The following is an 18,763-nucleotide window of genomic DNA, read 5'->3' as shown; positions in this document are numbered from 1 at the left end:
CTGCAGACCCTTCCCCAGCTTTGTTGCCCTTCTCTGGACACGCTCCAGCACCTTAACATCCCTCTTGAAGTGAGGGGCCCAAAACCAAACACAGTGCTCAAGGTGTGGCCTCACCAGTGCCAAGCACGGGGGGACAATCGCTTCCCTTGTCCTGCTGGCCACACCATTTCTGGTACAAGCCAGGATGCTGCTTGCCTTCTTGGCCACCTGGGCACACTGCTGGCTCATGTTCAGCTGGCTGTCAACCAACACCCCGAGGTCCTTTCCCTCCAGGCAGCTTTCCAGCCATTTTCCCCAAGCCCATAGTGTTGCATGGGGTTGTTGTGACCCAGGTGCAGGACCCAGCACTGAGCCTTGTTGAACCTCACACACTGGCCTTGGCCCATCGGTCCAGCCTGTCCAGATCCCCCTGCAGAGCCCTCCTGCCCTCCAGCAGATCAGCAGTCCCACCCAACTTGGTGTCATCGGCAAACTTACTGAGGGTGCACGTGATTCCCTCATCCAGAATACTGATAAACAGAGCTGGCCCCAGTACTGAGCCCTGGGGAACACCACTTGTGACCGGCCACCAGCTGGATGTAGCTCCATCCACCACCGCTCTCTGGGCCTGGCCACCCAGCCAGTTTTCCACGCAGCAAAGCATACACCCACCCAGGCCCTGAGCAGCCAGTTTCTCCAGGAGAATGCTGTGGGAAATGGTGTCAAAGGCTTTACTAAAGTCCAGGTAGACAACATCTACAGCCTTTCCCTCATCTACTAGTTGGTCACAGAAGAAGATCAGGTTAGTCAAGCAGGACCTGCCTTTCATAGACCCATGCTGGCTGGGCCTGATACCCCGGTTGTGCTGCACACGCTGTGTGGTTGCACTAAGGATGTTCTGCTCCATAACCTTCCCTGCATCGAGGTCAGGCTGACAGGCCTGTAGTTCCCCAGATCCTCCTTCCTGCCCTTCTTGTAGAAGGGCATCACAGTGGCTAACCTCCAGTCCCCCGGGACCTCCCTGGTTAGCCAAGACTGCTGATAAGTGATGGAGAGTGGCTTGGTGAGCTCCTCTGCCAGCTCACACAGTACCCTTGGGTGGATCCCATCTGGCCCCATAGACCTGTACGTGTCCAAGTGGATCAGCAGGTCACTGACAGTTTCCTCCTGGATTGTGGGGACTTCATGCTGCTCCTCCTCCTCCCTATCTTTCAGCTCAGGGGGCTGACTGATACCCCAAGGATAACTGCTCTGGATATTAAAGACTGAGGCAAAAAGTCGTTAAGTACCTCAGCTTTTCCCTCATCCTTTGTGGCAATGTTCCCCCCCATCCAATAAAGGATGGAGATTATCCTTGGCCCTCCTTTTGTTTCTAATGTATTTGTAAAAACAGTCTTTATTATCTGTTGTGGCAGCAGCCATTTGAAGTTCTAGCTGGGCTTTCACCTTTCTAATCTTCCCCCGGCATAACCTCATGACATTCTTATAGTCTCCCTGAGTCACCTGCCCCTTCTTCCAAAGGTGGTAAATTCTCTTTTAGATAGATGTATCTTGAATGGCTTTTGAGGTAGAGCTTGACAAGACCAAAATCCTGTAGAAAACAAGCAAAAGCCTGGTCTTCAAATATACATAGCCTACACATGTAGTTTCAGATCATTCTTGTGCTGGTTAATCTAATCTCTGCTTGCATGGAAATCTCCCAGCTGAACTAAACATCCAGCTCTTGTACAGATGATGCTTCTCAAAACTGAAAGGCACTGGAGGAATTAATTATAAATGAAAAGGATATATATCATCTATAAAAGTAAGTATTGGAGGCTAAGCAAACAGGTCACATTTTTTATTTATTTTAAATAGCAAGATCCTATGTTCCTGGGGGTGATAATAAATATTTTACTGCATAGACTTCAGGTAAAACTGAAATACTATAATTGAAAGTCACTGAGGATGTATTTGTTGAAAATTCACCTTCCAAGAGACACAATTTTGTAATTTTCTAATCCCAACTGATCCCTAAAACCAAAAAACTGTCCTGCAGTCAGCCTCCACTTTTTTCCTCAGCCTTCCTTTTAAAACCTTAATTTTCTACACAACTGTTGGTGCAGAGGTACCTTAGTGATTACAGTCACTTGCAGATGTGTGTTTTATAGTGTGTTGTAAAGATTATTTTCCTAAACATCCTTTTGCTTTGCAGCATGTGTCAACCGAACTGAATGAATTTCTGTGTCTTATTGGGCTCAGCCATTGAGAGGAAAGGCTCTTCCCCTGTCTTTGCTGATGCTTGTGCATTGAGCATTGTTGCTGCATTTCTATCTTTAACAGATGGATTGCTAGGAAATGTGTGAAACTGCCTTGGGCACCAAGAAAGCAGGGGCATCGAGCCAGGACGTTAAAAGACTGTTTCCAACAACTGCAGCTGCAACGTGCTTTGCTCCACACTGAGCTCCACTTTCCTACCCGGGCTGGCTCAGTTCTCCTTTATGTAAGAAAGTGGGCATGTTTCAAGTACAAGCAAGTTGGGGAATTATAGTAAAAATGCAAAATGCAATCTCCTTTAAAGCATATGCAGGTTCTTCACTCAGTGCTGAAAATCTATGTATTCCCACACGTGAGATGAACCATGATAGCGCTTAGACCTGAGAATCTTTCATCAGATCCCTCCCTGTTTGTGCAGAAGAGCAGATAAGGCAAAGAGCAGTACATAAATACCAAAATTAAACAGGGACTGGATTTCAAAAAATTTTAAACCCTATTTTTCACTTTTTATTTCTCATCATTTGACTAGAATGATTGTCCCCAAAACAATTTGAGAGGAGAAATTGGGACCAGGAGAGCAGATGAGCCAGCTCAGCATCAAGCTGTAAGGAAAAGATAGAAATTACTGTGCCATCTCAATGCCCAGCTGACCTGAGGCACCTCAGAAGTGGAAGAAAGCAGTTCAAATCTGGCTGTAAATTAGAAGTGTGGGAGGCTGCAAAATCAGCTAATAACAGGCTCTAAGAGGTGTACCTGTCCCTGGAGAAAAACGGAACTGGGGGATAAAAGAAAACTTACAAAATTGGAGCTAAACAACAAAATTGCAAATACTACTTGAACTTTTAAGGAATTCTTAAGAAAACAAAAAGCGATATATCTGATGTCAATAGAAAGAGCATAAATGTAATCTGTGTCAGTGTAAATTATACTGCAGCAAGACCGGGGCATCATTTGTCTGTCTTACAATATCATCATCACTGTATCTCTGCATATTGCAGTTCATGTCATCATTCTGCATCTAGAATGCAAAAAAGCCAAGGATACCAAACTGGAAACAGATGATATGCCCTTCGCCTAGATTAATATTTACATTTTTAGCCACCTAATCTCAAAGAAACATAGCAGAAATGGAAGGGGCGTAGGGAAGTGACAAAAATGAGAAAAGTACAGGGAAAACCCTGGTAAGAAAGCTGGGCTGTAGAGAAAGAAAAAAATATGGAAAATAAACTGATAAATCCTGTTTCATTTTACAAGGACAAGAGAGGGAGCCAATGGAACTGAAAATCAGTAATCAGAAAACTAATTAAATCACCATGCTTTGTCTTTACACAATGCATAATTAATCTATGTCACAGATGTTCTAGAGTCAAGAGAGATTAGACGATTGTATACATAATATGAACATCTGCAGCCATGTGATACAGGATGAAAACCCTCATGTTGTGTGGTATCACCCAGGTATTCACTGCTGGAGTTTTGGATCAAAATTCTCTTACTAACAGGTTATTTTCTATCTCCTCTGCACTGTTTTTGCAATATCTTTAAAGCAGGTGGCAGACAGCTGTCACACCAAGTTCACGATGTGCTAAACTATTTGGCCTTTTCTGACCCATGTCATTTATTTCACTTTGATTTAAAGACAAATATGTGTGTGTGTATGTGTATATATATATCTATATATAAAATGTATCTCACATAATAAAAATCTCTCCTGAAAGAAAAATAAATACGATTTATTTCTTCATGTGGTTTAAAGCAAAGATTGCATCTTAAAGACTTTGATTAAAATATATATATTAATTCTGCATATATTATACAGAATTAATCATACGGATGAAGATCTCTTCCCTCAGAAGGCTTGCTGCCTTTAAGCAGCTTTTCCCTTTGAAAACCCTGAACGCTGGATGTGACAAAATCATTAGTTTGTATTTTAAAAGAATTACAATGAATGCTAAAGAGAGACCCCCACTTCCCACATACAAACTTTCTAGCAATAAAGAGCCTTTTCAGACTGTATAATCCTATTTACTGTTCTTAATTGGAGAACTGTGTTTGTCAAAAAGTACAGAAGTCTTCAGTTGTTTGGAAGTGAGTCTGGCTCATCAGCTCCCAAGGGAAGAAAAGAACTATTTATTTTAACCGTTAAGTCTAAATGCAAACTGCACAGTAAATCTGTCTATCCAAATACTGACCTATTTCATGTAATGTCAGGATGAGGCTGGCCTTGCTGTATAAGGCTATTGTTGCTCATAAAAAAAGCAAACCCTATTACAGAGCCCTGGCACCAGATTCTAGGCGGTGGCGAGGGTGAGTGACTGCTAGCCCCACCGCAGGACCCACAGCCTGCAGGGAGGCTGGAAACGAACCTCAATTACCCAGCTCCATCTAGTGTTTTGGAAATAAACCACTCCTCAAAACCCACCCTGCCTATTAAACATCACAGGGGTTCTGTTTTCACGAGGAGAAAGCTCTGGGGAGCGGGCAGCAGCTGGTGGTGCTGGGGTGGGTGTGGGTGCCTGCATATGGGTACATGGCCAAAATCACCGTCTCTCCTGTCTGGCAAACTCAAACCGACTGTGTTTCTGCGCTGAGGAGCTTACTCTGTGGCAGTGGGGTTTTGCTCTGTGAAACCTTGGATATTGGTAAAATAGTTCCAAGGTGATCAGGCAAAGCCAGCTCATACAAGGAACATATTGATCTGGGCATGCTCATCTTGTTAAGGGATTCCCACTGGAAAATTTACCAGGGTCAGCGGCAGAAAACCACCATTCCACATCCAAAGAGGTGTTCCTGAGATGGTTTTGAAGCTCCTCAGAAATGCACCGATGTGTGGTCTCCAAGAGGAAAATGCCTCTGGATTTCTAAACAGACAAAAAGGTCCAACCCAGTTCTTACATCCCTTTGATTTTCCGAACCAAGGCCAGTCTGTAGAAAGCAGAACCCGAAGAAATGACAAGAGAAAAGGTTGTCTTCAGGCCCTGCTAAGCCCAAAGATCTCCTTTCTGAAACTGCTGGTAGTTCCCCCCTGCCCACTTTCGCTGTCTCACAGCTGATTTCTCTTTGACAGCCACTAACAGAGCTCCCAGAAAATGTGCAACAGCTCAGCTGCCAATCACATTTCTCTCGTTTGACATGTTTCAACTGTATTTCTTTAAGAAGAAACAGCTTAGGAAGAAGAAAACCATGGCACATCCCTTTCAGCTCTCCAGTCTGAGCCTTTTGAATAGTGCTGAGGTAGAGCAGTTTAAATAAACATCATGACACCGCTTTCAAGAATGAACCAGCTGTAAGGAGTTTCCAGCAAATACTTGTAAAATTTCACTTAAAATCTCCATATAATGTCAGCTACTTTTCTTTCAGTTCAAATGAAGTTTCTTGCTTTTTTCTCTTCTTAATATTTTTTTTGATTGGCAACACATTCCTGCCAAATTTCCTGGGAGATTCACAGTTTGGTCCAGCAGAAGTGGGACTATCCCTGCTCTGGCTCTGCAGATCTGTTACACATCGAGCTGACCACCTTCTGGATCGGCTGTGGATGTTGCCATCAAACCTTGCCTTCATACTGCAGTGGGGTTACCTCACTGGATGCAGAAATGGCTCTTTTCCCCAGTCATAGCAATAGCTGTAATTCCACAACAGCAGTTGTGTACTCTTTGCTTCAGGGTATCTGATTTGCATAATAACTACAGAGATGGTTATTGTGGAAAAAAATGGGCTGTATGCAAATCCCCATACTGTGGGAGGCCGCCAGCCTTGGGAACCAATTACAGAGGAGGGGTATGAGTAACTGCTGCTCATGTAGTTTTTTAGGGGTAAGTTGCCTGTGAGTTATTTTAAGGTGGCACAGCTACGGACCACCAACGTTCCAGCTTTCTGCTGCCTTCCCAGGCTCTCTTCCTGGTCCTAGCCCTCACCTTGTTTACGAGAATCCAAGGAAGCCCAGGCTGCTCCCCAGGGCACAGCTGGCTCATGCACTAGGTAAGCTTGGGTGTCTCCTTGCCTCATGGAGGAGCCTCTCAGCTCTAATTCCCAAGCCCTAGGAAGCGTAAATCACCACAACCCCACCTCCAGGACTTCCACACAATACTGCAGGACTATTAATGTACAAGCCTTTTGCCACAGCAACATGTTGCTCAAGTCTCCTGCAGCATGGCCGGATCTGCAGCACCTCCTCCTTTACCCCACACTGTCCTCCATTGCCTCCTTCTCTATAGTCTCCTTTAATCAGCCCGCAGCTAATCCCACCCATGCCTAAATAAATGTAAGGTAGCATAAGCTGCTTAGGTTTACTTAATGGCCCATGCCTCCTCCTCCTCCTCGCTTCCTCCAAACTCTCTCAGCCAGAAGATAATTCTCTTCACAGTAATCCGTCAAACAAAGCACACTTGTAGTTCTTTAGCAGTACCTTTTTTGCAAATTTCCAGAGTTAGCATTTTGCCTCTAAAAATTGAAAATTGAAAGGGAACACACTTTGAAAACGTAATTTTGCACTCCTCTTCTGCTTCTTCCTAGGATTAAGCTAGCAGACAATATTTAGTCTGGTGAGACAGTAGCATGGGACATTTCAGAAATGATCTTTTTTTGGCAGAGGATACGGAATGAATTGCAGATACTGGCAGCTGGACTTGCATTTAGCTTTAAACTGACCTGCCATGAGTTTAAGAAATGCACAGCTGATGGACAGTCAGCATTACTAAGCTTTTCTATCACGTCTTTCTGCAGAGATAAACATCAGTATATTCCTTTATCTAGCAAGCTACTGTAGGTATCATGAGACCTATTGACTCATCATTAGTAAAGTCACAAACCCACAGTCACATTTATCTACAGTAAAACATTTTGCCATCTATGCTATCAAAATATAGCAGAAGTCAAAAGAAAGTATGTAAATCTTTATTATAATCCAATATAATTTGCAGTAATTGCAGTTCTGTGAAAACCAGATTGAAAGCGGTTCACACATCCTTAGGTTGTTGGGAGCTAACTTGCTTACATAAAAGATGTCAGAGCATCATTTTAACATGGCATATGATCGTTCTCAAGGACAAGTTTTCTTGAGGGCCAGTTTTCTTGATAACAAATTTCTGCAAGTTTCTAAATGATAGTAAAGTGAAATGAAGGAATGAATCTGAACGTTTGACAAGAACATACACACAAAAATTTCACCTTTCACTGTCCCTGCACTGTACCTTTCTCATTTCTACACTTCCAGGTTTTGGGTAGCAATGGCAAAGGCCTACTGAGTGGGAAGAGAAGTGAGTTTGCTAGTATTTTGCTCAGAACAGACCAGGAAGTATCAGAAATCTAGATAAAAAATAAAGTCTGAATGTAAGAGATTTCTAGACAGATTTGTCAAGCTTGAAGTTTCAGACCAGTGTGGCTAACCTTAAGATAAGTATTTCAGCTTGTCTTAAAAGATAAGGTGTCAAACCTGTATCCATTAAAATTGAATGGAGTGTTTTGGTCTGTTTTGGGTTGGGCTCTAGACTGGAGAATAACCACTGGAAAAAACTGCTCAGTGTCTTAATCAGCATGAAGGGTACCTTTATTGCTATTTTAATAACATTGCCTAAGTTCCCTGCTTTTGCATAACAGAGTGCTGAGATAACGCATCAACTGAGATTCTTAAACAGAACATAATATTATCCTGTTAATGAGAAAGGTGAGATGTTATGGTGGCTGCCCCTGTGTCAGCACAATGGGCAGGTCTGCCTGGGGGGCTGCTGGCTCTCCTGCCTGTCCCTGCCGGACCCCAAGCCAGAGGCACAGCACTGCTGAGGGAGCAGAGGCAGCCAGCCACCCCCGGGCTATCTATGCACCCCGAGCACAGATCTCAAAGTACAGCAGCTTTTGCAACATTTAAAAGAAAATTGAGGTGTTCCTAGACACCCTGAGGGGCTTAGTCATATTCCCAGTATCCTCCAGGCAAATCCTTCATCTGGCATATGGCATCATTTCCCAGGATGTTTCTCTAAGCAGAAAGGAGGGGAGTGTTCTGCTCTTCTCTCCTTGGCAGGAAGGCTCATAGCTGGAGACGAGGAAAAGCATCTCCAGGGCATAGGAAGCAGCATTCCAGTAACATCTGGAGAGTACCTCCTGAAAGGAAAGAACAGTTAAGTTCATGCAAGAAGTAGTGGCAACCACTGGATGATATTTTACTTCGGACAGCCAAAAATTCTGGCTGTAGGTCTGATGACTGGCTTCCCCTGGGTGGGTACCAGAACCAGCTGATGTGGTGAAGTTGTCTGCTGTGCCAGTGAGAAGCATCAGTGGCTGATGCCAGAAGGCAAGAAGAGACTTTACCAGATATCAGGAGTGCTCAGCCCCTGACTTTGCAGTGTACCAGCCTGCTGTTCTCCTGGCTACTCTAGGAAATTATTGGAGCAGCGTGTGGTTGGGAAGTCACTGGTGAGTGCTGTGCTGGCATCGTACAGTAGCAAAAGCACTGGAGCTTCAGCTACCGCCACTCCTAAGCTTTGTCAGAATGAAACTCTTCAGTGAAAAATGTGGGTAGACTCTGAGTTTTCACATTGCTGGCAAGTCTAGGAGTACATAGGCAAGAAAGAGATACTACTGGGCATAGTCCAGATTTTCTAATGCAAGACTGGATTTCATTAGAAAGGCTGAACTGCACTGGCCTTGAGAGGGTGTTTTTCTATTAACAATCCTTCCAGTCTTTGCAGGACTCCTGCAATTTCTCCTCTGATGCAGGTGGCAAAGGGTAAAAATAAACACCTGTGCACCTACGGATCAGCAGAAGTTGTCCACTGTGGTATCGTAGCATGTTCGTTTTGCCCTGGTTCATTGTACCCACACTGAGACGTCGACTCCATGAAATACTCAAGGTTCAGAACAGCAGCAGAGTGTGACTTTGGGAGGCTACAAGGAAATTGGAGGTGTCTGCGCGGTGACTAATGTGCTAATTATAATATCTGCCTGCTGAATTTTGCATAATATATGGGAGAGAACTACCGGAAAGGAAGCCAATAGACTTGGATCAATTTGTATGGAAACAGCTAAGTGATCTGTTGTTGCTGAACTTACACAGATTTGGTCAAGACTATGGCATCGTGGCGTTAATCTGAGCTAGTTCTCTACGTGTATTTTCAGACCAGTGCTGGGAAACTGGAGATAGATGAGTGAAATTAATGTTACATTTGGCTTCAGTGTTGGGGGGTGGGGTGGGTGAGGGGTGAGGGGATGGGGCAAGAGAAGAAATAATTATACATTGCTGGCTTGATCTGTGCTTTAAAAAGTTGCGTTTATGAATTTTTCTCTCATGATTAGCAATTTCTATTTGAAAGGGTGAGGAAGTGCTTGGAAGAGTGAATTACTGCTCACCACTGCTGCCAAGTCTCATGTTTTAATTTCAAGTTTCATGATTTTCAATGCATTTCTTAAAACTTACATTCTTGGAATAAAGATTCTATAACATTTCCAGCTTTTTTAAAAAATGTAAAATAGGAAGCAATTTCACCTAGAAGATCAGATCAGATTTAAAAGGCAAATAAAAAGAATCCAAAATGTGTTATTTTAAGCATGCTTCATGATTTTGGGTTAGTCTGAGGGGATCTGGGAGGCCTGATTCCTGAAGCTTTAAGGACATTCTATGCTTTATTCAAATGAAAAACAATACATCAATTATACAGGTACTTCTTCAAAACCAGTTGTGATAGGCAAATGAAGAGAAACATTTGCAATGACAACGGAGATGTTGTTTGTTTTACATTTTCATACAGTTTATTTCAGTTAACTCTCAATTTTCCTCCTCTTTAATATGTTAAGCTATTGGAAGGGAAGGACCTGAGATGGTCAGAAAGCAGAAGTTCAAGAAGCACAGTTCTGTACTTGGGCCAGGTGACACAGGACCAGCTGGGCAGAGTTTTATTTTCCATTTAAGAAATACTTGGAGTTATGGATTTTTTCATTCTGGAAGTATTTCTCAGCTGGTTCCCTCTTTTCTATCTGAGGCTCTGTGTTCTTGCAAAAGTGGCTTATTCAGAGAAATGCTTTTGATCTGAGCTCAGGTTCATCCTGTCAATGCATAGACAGGATTTAGGCTTTTATTTTCCTTGGATTCGAGATTTCTTTTCTCCTTCTGCTACAGATCCAATTTGCCTACTCCAACCAAGTCTATTTGTCAGTGATTACTACAATGCATCAGCCGTTACCATGTAACTGACGAAATTAATGCAGATTAGAGTACATTGCCATAGGAATATTCCATTCAGTCCTAGAAAGGCTAAATGAGTGTAACAGAAACAGCATCTTCAGGCCAGTCCCAGTTTCTTGCAGCTCCCTTTCCCATTTCATTAAAGGTAGAAGCACATTTAGTGTGGAATATGCAAGAATGCTAGAGAGATTTGCAAAGGATAAGATGAAAGGAATATATTAAAGAGAAGAAATAAGATGGGGGAGATTTTCCCCCTGTCTGGGTTTATTCTGTGAGCACAGTGTAGTGGGTTAAAAGAGTCAAATGACTGTTAGTGTTGCAAATTTCTCCATGGCATCTCAGACCGAGGTCAAATCCTTGGTTTCCAACAGATGGTTTGCTCTAGATCAGCATTGATTCTTCATGCAAACAATCTCAGATTTTTTTGCTTTTTTTTCTTTTTGTTCTTAAAGGTCAAATATAGATACTGTAAGCTTTTCTTCCCTATGTCCTTAGTATAAAGAGGGTCTTCTGCTCTCCTCCCCTTCCATATTTTTTCAGTGAGCTTTTCCTCTAACTTCCTAACACTTTCTTCACATGATCTAACATGATCCTTGTTCCCAAAAGCTTACAGTATAGGTAAAGCAGAATTATGATACAAGAAATGCACTTGGAGAGCAGTTATAAAAAAGCAAAATTCAAGTTCTCCTTCAGTGGGGGATGAATAAATTAAAAAGGACAGCATGTGACAGATTTGGCCCCTGATATACATCTGTCATTTTTTGCTGGCTCTCTTCTGAAGGCTCAGAAGAGAGGTCACTTACTGTTAACTGGGCTGTATTTTGCCATGTGGTCAGGCACCTCCTGGAGGCTTCAGGTTTGAAGCTTTTGTTATGAAAACATAGCTGTGATCTTTGAAATTTGGGACCTGAAAGATAGGAGATATAGGTGTGATAAGAAAAAATATGGTGAAGTACTGTAAATATTGAGGTCAGGACATACTTAGTTCATGATCACATGAGGAGAAAGATGGCTCCACTTGAATTAGGTGCAATGCTTTCTGCTCCATTTACAGGGAATCACCAAATTTGGGCTCTTATCTTGGAACAAAAACGTCACCAAGCCTACAGTTATTTAAAGACCTGTGTCATGAAAGCAGTAAGGAGATTAAAACAAACAGATTTTAAGCTTGTTGGCTTCTCACCTCCTTTTGAAACCCTCTGTTAAATTACGATGCTCTGTATTTTCCTTCTTTAAAGTCTCTTTTCAGCTCCCTTTTTTGTTGTGTGAAAGAGCCACGCAGAGCAACAGGGGAAAACATACCAGATAACAGATATACAAATAACACTATCTGATGCACAGACATAAATAATTATCTTTTTATATCATTTCTGAGAATAACCTAAGCTTCATGCAGCAGAGCAAAGTTTCTGAGGTCACAGGAGGTCCTGTGAGGGTGGCCAGAGGAGCAGAGCTGCTTCTCCTGCTGTCGTCTCGCCATCTGGAGTAGGAATGAGGCCAATGGGGCTCCCAAGTCCTTCCCCTAATTTGTGAACTCCAGCGGTAACCCTACAATGACAGGCAAAGGAAAGAGAGATAACATGTTTTGATATTCTTAATGGAGAGCTTATGCAGCTAGTGTAAAACATATCACAGAGCAAAGGAATTAAAAGGAATTAAATCTTTGCACCTGTCTCTTTGGGCACCATATTCTGTGACCTTGGGATGCTGCTGTTTTCATCCCCAGCATAAGTTTCTAGACTATAACTTACCTTGTTAAGTGTATAATTGCCATGGCAACCAAAATTACAAATTTTTAACAGAACTAGTTTAGAACTCAGCATTTTTTTCTTTTTCAGCTTTGGTGCCTACATGTGCTGAGGTATGCATTGTGCTCTTGAGACAGGAAAGGGGAGATCACAGTTCCTACACAGAAGGATTGTCTGTCATGTTTACACTGATATTCTTGTCTGCAGTTTGCTTTACATTGAGGTGTAATAGCAACAGCTAAACTTAAAGGTCACTCTGCACAAAAGAAATGCAACTAAAAAGATGAGCTCTACTCTGACAACCCCATTGTCTGAATGCACAAGGCAACCAGGACATGGGAGGAAGAAAGCATCATTGTTACTCACATCATATATGTGAATTTACGGAGAATAAATTTTCAAATCAGTGTAATGTCAGAACATGGTATTTCTCGCTCTAAGATATATTTGACCCATATTTCCCAAAGTGATTGGAAATGTGTGCTGTCTCTGCATTGGAACATCCACACAGAGACACCTTAAGTAAAACTGACTGTGACAAGGTAGTGATGGTTAGAGTAGCTTGAATGTATCTCCAGGTAAGTACCTGCAATAGCTTAGCCTGTCTCACCAGCTTTCTGATGTTTACCAGCAAGGAATATATTTCTCTCATGACCATTGCTGCTGATGATATTAAGACTTTACTGAGCTGAGCAAAGTTCACCTTGTTTGGTCTAAGCTGCACTTAAAAGCTGTTGCCTGCATGAATGGCAGTAATGTGAAAACAAATTGTATCCTAACTTAGGAATGGTGCTGAAAACTCTACTGTAGATATAAGCCCACATTAAAACAGTCCTTTTGCTAGTACAGTTTATTGTGGCTGGCAAAATAATATGACCTGGATTGACACAAAACCTCTTTTCTGAACATAAGCTGATCCACAGCAAGGAAGATGTACTGCTCTCATAAAACAATATTAAACATTTTCTAATATAAACAGGCTTTGGAGGCTAAATGCAGAAAGATGTCTAGGTGCTTAACTCCATTGAAATTAGATGGGAAAATTGTTTAGCGTAGTTTCTATCTGCAAAGACATTAAAGGAGGCATGCCAAAGGTTATTTCTCCAACCAGAAAATACTGTTAAAATAGAGATTGCAGAACACATACAAGGTAAAGGAAATTCATCAGGAGACCTTAATTCTTATGACAACATATATTCTTTTGAGCTTGCAGTATTCTTGCATATCCACATAGGTTTCTTTGCACCCTGTTAAAGACAGCATCACAGACTGGATTAGCCCAGTGGGAATAATATCACAGGTACTTGCATAACCTTGGCACAGTCCTGGCATCCCTTCTGCCTGTTCACATTCCTGCCCTAACACTGCAGAAGCATTTATCCTTCTCTGTCACTGCAAGTCATGCCTCCTTCAGGGATGAAGTTCTGGCAAAAACCCAATCCCCAACCCAGCATAAACCAGCAAACAGAGTGAGAAGAGGCAGCACCTGCATGCTTGCAGCTTTAACCCCAGCTACATGGGGATTAGTGGGCTGAGTGGAAATGCCGTGTCTGCCGGTTTCTGAGTGCAGACAAGCGTTTCCTCAGACTGTGCTCCTGCAGCCACTTCTGATTTGTCAGCCTTTTCTCCAAAATTGCCCAGAGACCCCAAGAGGCAAGAAACTCAAAACTAAGCAGGAATGAGTGAAAGAGAAATAAGAGTAATGGTACACTGTGGTTAGGAAATCCTGGCTGAAGTTATATCTGAGTTTATCTGATGACTCTCTGTTTTCAGTGTTCAAATGTAATTTAAATGGGGGAATTCAGGTACCTAAACATAATGCCTTTGGAGATGGCGGCAGTTGCTGGAGTCATCTAAATGTGTTGGCAGCTTTGACACAGGATTTATGGCAGGATTTGTGCCCTGCTGGAGCAGCAGCTGCAAGCCAGACGGGCTTCTCAGAGCTTTTAGAATGACATTAGACAGCTCTTCTTATATTTAGGCACCTGAATCTCTCTAAATGTGCCTTTCTTGGAAATAAGCGTTTCAGAATCCATTCAACGCTACTTCTAAGTTACAGGAACGGTACAGTTGTGTAATCAAATACAGAACAGAAAATTACTGAAAGAAGGCACCTCAGGCGGTCTTAACATGTCTTCTTGCAAGTATGCGTCTTGACACGGTTCTTAGGATATCAGATAATTTCTGCTACAAAACCCATGTCAGATTCGGTCTTCGAAAGGTAGATGCTCATGCAAAACTTTCCATCTTTTCATTACTGTGCACCTTTCAGACTCTGAAGTGAATATGAAATTATTAATTTCCTCATAGAAAATTATTAATGAATACTAATGAATACAACTTTACAGTGCCTCTCCCTAAAAAAAAATTACCTCAGTTCCCAGTTTATTGTGGTAGCTGTGATGTCAAAATCTTTAAAGTGAAAAGAGGGACAGGCAGTGTGGACAAAACACCTGTGCTGTGTCCATATGGGTCTTGCTGAGAATACTCTGGAGTTCATAGATTAACAGAAGGTTTGTCCAATTAATATGTTTCTCAGTTGTATGCCGCGTACTATCGCAACTCAATAAAAGTTTCAAAGGGTGTGTTATATCACCTTATCCTGGAGAGGGGTACTAATTAAAAGAGGATTATAAAGTTCAAGTCATTAAGTTTACATTTGCAGCATAAGCAAATTAGGAGTGGGAAGACAAAATAGTGCAGTGTAAGAGCTAGGATGGAGATAAATGATTCAGGCAAGAGGAGGTGGGCAGGGAGAGGGGAGGACAGGAGGTGGATGGCTGTGGGAACACTCGCTTCCCATCTCTGCAGCCCGGACACACTGGAGGACTTTGCGGTGACACACAATGTACAAATGGTACAGAGAGTGGTTTTAAGTGCAGAACAGAACTGTGTTTTACCGCTGATTTGATCCTGGAATCTCTGTTTCTAATATTAAAGTGATTAGTCCTAAAAGCCTAGCCTTAGGTCCAAAATGTGTCTTGTACTAAAAGGCAGGATGAGCCTCGGGGAAACTGGAGATGGCGGGGTGCAGTGTCTCAGTGGCAGCAATGAATCAGCAGAGAGGAGGAAGCCAAAGTGCCTGTGCCTGGCAAAACAGGAGATCCTGCCTGGGATGGGTGGCCCTGCGTTATCCCTGCTGCTGCTGGCACTGGGCACTGAGATGTTCTGCAAGGCTCTGGCAGAACCCTGAGATGCCACAAACATCAGGTGCGGGGGGGACGGACAAGGTTAGTATGCACAAGGCTTAAATCCTTTGCAGATTCAGTCCCCAGTCCTCTAGGGCAACATTCAACTGCCTCAGCTATAAGCTTGTCCTTTTTGCCTGTAAACCACTGTGTCCTTCACGATGTGTCTTCCCAGTATCTTCAAATGAATGAAATGGCTCCCACGGGTGAAAAGAAGGTGTTGTGGAGACCAGGCTATAAAGTATATGCATAAAGGGAGTCAAGTGAAGGATGTACAGGAACTCTTAATTTTCCCATTTCCTAATTTCTTCACTTAATATTTTGTAATGTGGTATTTGAAAGAAAAAAAGCCATTCCCTATTTTCACTGAAAAAAATTCCAGACAAACCACAGAAAAAAATTAATTCCATTATGTGACTCAGTCTTGACTCTTACCAGTGGGGCTGGGACCTTTTTAGATCCACAGCAAATCCTCTATCCTCTCTTTTTTCACATTAAGGTGAAGGATTTTGTCCACCATCTGCACATCTCAAAGGCAGGAAAAAATTCAATTCCATGTCCAGGAGGGCAATATGGTCTAATGGCCAGAGGATCTCCGTAGATCCCCTTCTCCCCCAACTCCTTTACCATCCCTGCACATGTACTGCCCGGTCCCTGCCAGTGTCTGCGAAAGGCACACAGTGTTTTTCTCCTGCAGCACATTTCCTGTAGCAAATTTAATATTGAATTAACAGGTGGCTAAATCCATGCAGAGACTGAAGCTTCCCAATGCTCAGTGTTGCAATGACTGACCAAATGCCAGGTTTTTCCCAAGACCCAGAACAAGGGTGTAAACGGTTTCCACAGCCCATCTTGCTCTTAGACTGTGATGGCAGCCCTGGAGTGGTCCTCCAGACCTTTGCAAGGAAGGGCCGCCTCTTCTCCCTGACATTAGCACACGGGGACGTGGGAGGGCTGGAGGCTTTGCAGGGTGTCAGGACCATTTACACCATCTGTAAGAGTGTATTAGCGGAAGGCAGACAGACACACCACAGACTGATCCTGGGAAAGTTCATGCTGCTTCTTGCTTTTAAAAAATTACAGTGCTGAAGATGTATTTCCTTGTGGCTTTTATCAGACTCCCCTTTAGAAGCTTAAAGAGCAACTAAGCTCTGTAAAGCTACTGTATATAGTGTTTAGTACCTTCCTTTTGCTCTCCTGTTTTAGCATTTTTTCACTTGGTGATGTATTTCAGTGATTGCTGGGGCCCCCCAGGGCTACTGCCAAGAGGATCTAGGAGCCAAACCACCTCCCAGTGCTTGCCTCAGTGTCACAGTGTACGTGAAATGATAGTTGCAGCTGCAAGGTTTGGCATGCACACCCCTCAGCAGTTGTGGGAACTGCACTTACTGCATCCTTGAGGTTAGGACCTGAGCCAGCTACCTCACCAGGGGCTGCACCCTCACCACAGGGCTACACGTCCCCCTGTGTTAAATCACAGTCCTCTTGATGGAAGAGGCTGAGCAAAGCCTGCTCCAGCCACCCTTTGCTTGTGGTTAGTGTGGGAGGTGTGGACACATCTCTCACCCAAAACTGGAGTTCTGAAGCTAGTGCCTCACCGCCCCGGTGGTGTGGATAAAGTTGCGTTCATTCCTTGCTGTCATTTATGGGTCACTTCAACCTCCCAAGACAAGGTAGGAGAGGCTTTGCAGAAACTCTTCTTGAGACTTTGCTGTGAGCTAGGGCTGGTTCTGGGCAACTCTGGGCAATTTGTACATGGCCACTGGGAAACGTGGCACTGGCAAAAGCTGAATGTGGCTTTTGACATTCATCAGCAGGCTTCAAACTAGGAGATAAACATGTAATAAGATCCAGTGGCAGGAAATTCATGGTCAACTTTGGTAAGTCTTGAAATCTTCAGATTTTTAAAAGTGAAAGTGAAAAACCACTAAAAAGCGGTGGCAGAGGATCGGTGAAACCAATCATAAGATTTTAATTTTTATTTTTGGTGAGGAGTACCTGTTTTCTGAAAGGGATGCTCTAGCTCCAACAAGAACTGACTTGAAAATGTCTGGCGATTTGGTCTGGCAGGTTCCACAGGACACCAGGCCAGATGGTCACAACTGATCCTTGTTACACCATGATTATTTGAGAAAAAGGCACCGGATTCTGTGATCTCTCTGGTGGGTTAGACTAGTTCTTCTCTGCACCTTACTTGCTCTTGTGTGAACTCAGAGAGTGATTTGAATACAGGTATGTAATGTTGTGCTTGTATCTTCCTGGAAATTCTTCAGCACTTCCTTTTGAATGTCCTTCCCTTAAGACAGATGACTATCAGCTACCACAAATTACAAATAAATTCCATTCAGCTCTTAGTAGTCGAAGCCCATCTCAATTAATGTCAATAGATGAGAAATTCTCCTCTTGCCCTGACTCATCTGGCTTCTTTCCTCAAGCCCATTTCCATTTCACTCAATCCTTGTTCCATAACATCCTTCTTCCTCCAAAAGGAAGTCACAAAAAATATTATTGAAGAGCTCATGACTTTCTTTAGGCAAAAGAAAAAGTGCAGATTTCTAAATCCAATATGCTCCCCAACTTTGTATTTCTTCCTTTAGACTATAAAACTGAAATATCTCTGTGAGTAGAATTGAATGTGTTATAGCTAGATTTGCTACAAAGTGACTGATCAGGCATCCATGTGTTATCATGTGAACCCATGAGGAATTTCCTGAGTATGAAAGATACCATATCAACCCACATGTATTATTTTGGTGAAATATAAGTGTGATATTTTTGGATACCTTTTTTCAGTAATGCAGTCCTGAAGTTCATTATATGAAATACCATTTTTATTTGCAAGTGGATCGCTAAAATAAGTTTTATTTTCCTTTTCTCTCTCTCCTTCGATTTCAGAAACGGGTTATTGCACATGCACAATCTATGTTACTTAGCAAAATTATACTGTATAATTATAATATCTGTTGTTCCACCTGTAGAGTTAAAGTGAAAACTGAGGCCTTTGTGAGAGTTTATTCATGGCACTTATGGATAGCTGAACCGTGTTTGCTAATCTCCTGTTAAATTCCCCAGACAACACCTTCCCTCACATTAGAAACTGTCCTACCTATTTTCACATCAGTCAGCCAAATTTTCTTATCTACATGGAGTACAGTTCCCGGCCACGTGATAATTTCCATAGAGACCTATGCAACACCTTTTCTCCATAGGAATGCTATTTACTTGACCCAAATGGTTAAAAACCAAATTGTAGCCCATGTTAAAGCACACTTTAGGCACTAGATTAAACCCACTGTCCATCTAGTCCAAATCTTTGGCTTAATAAATGGTCATCATGACTTACTGAAAAACTGACAATCTCCAGCAGGTAGTAATGGCTTAATCAGTTGATCATAGGAGTTCTCACTATTTAGTGTTGG

The sequence above is a fragment of the Falco biarmicus genome, chromosome 1 (assembly GCF_023638135.1).
Source record: "Falco biarmicus isolate bFalBia1 chromosome 1, bFalBia1.pri, whole genome shotgun sequence".
Classification (NCBI taxonomy): domain Eukaryota; kingdom Metazoa; phylum Chordata; class Aves; order Falconiformes; family Falconidae; genus Falco; species Falco biarmicus.
Note: the sequence above shows the minus strand (reverse complement) of the source record.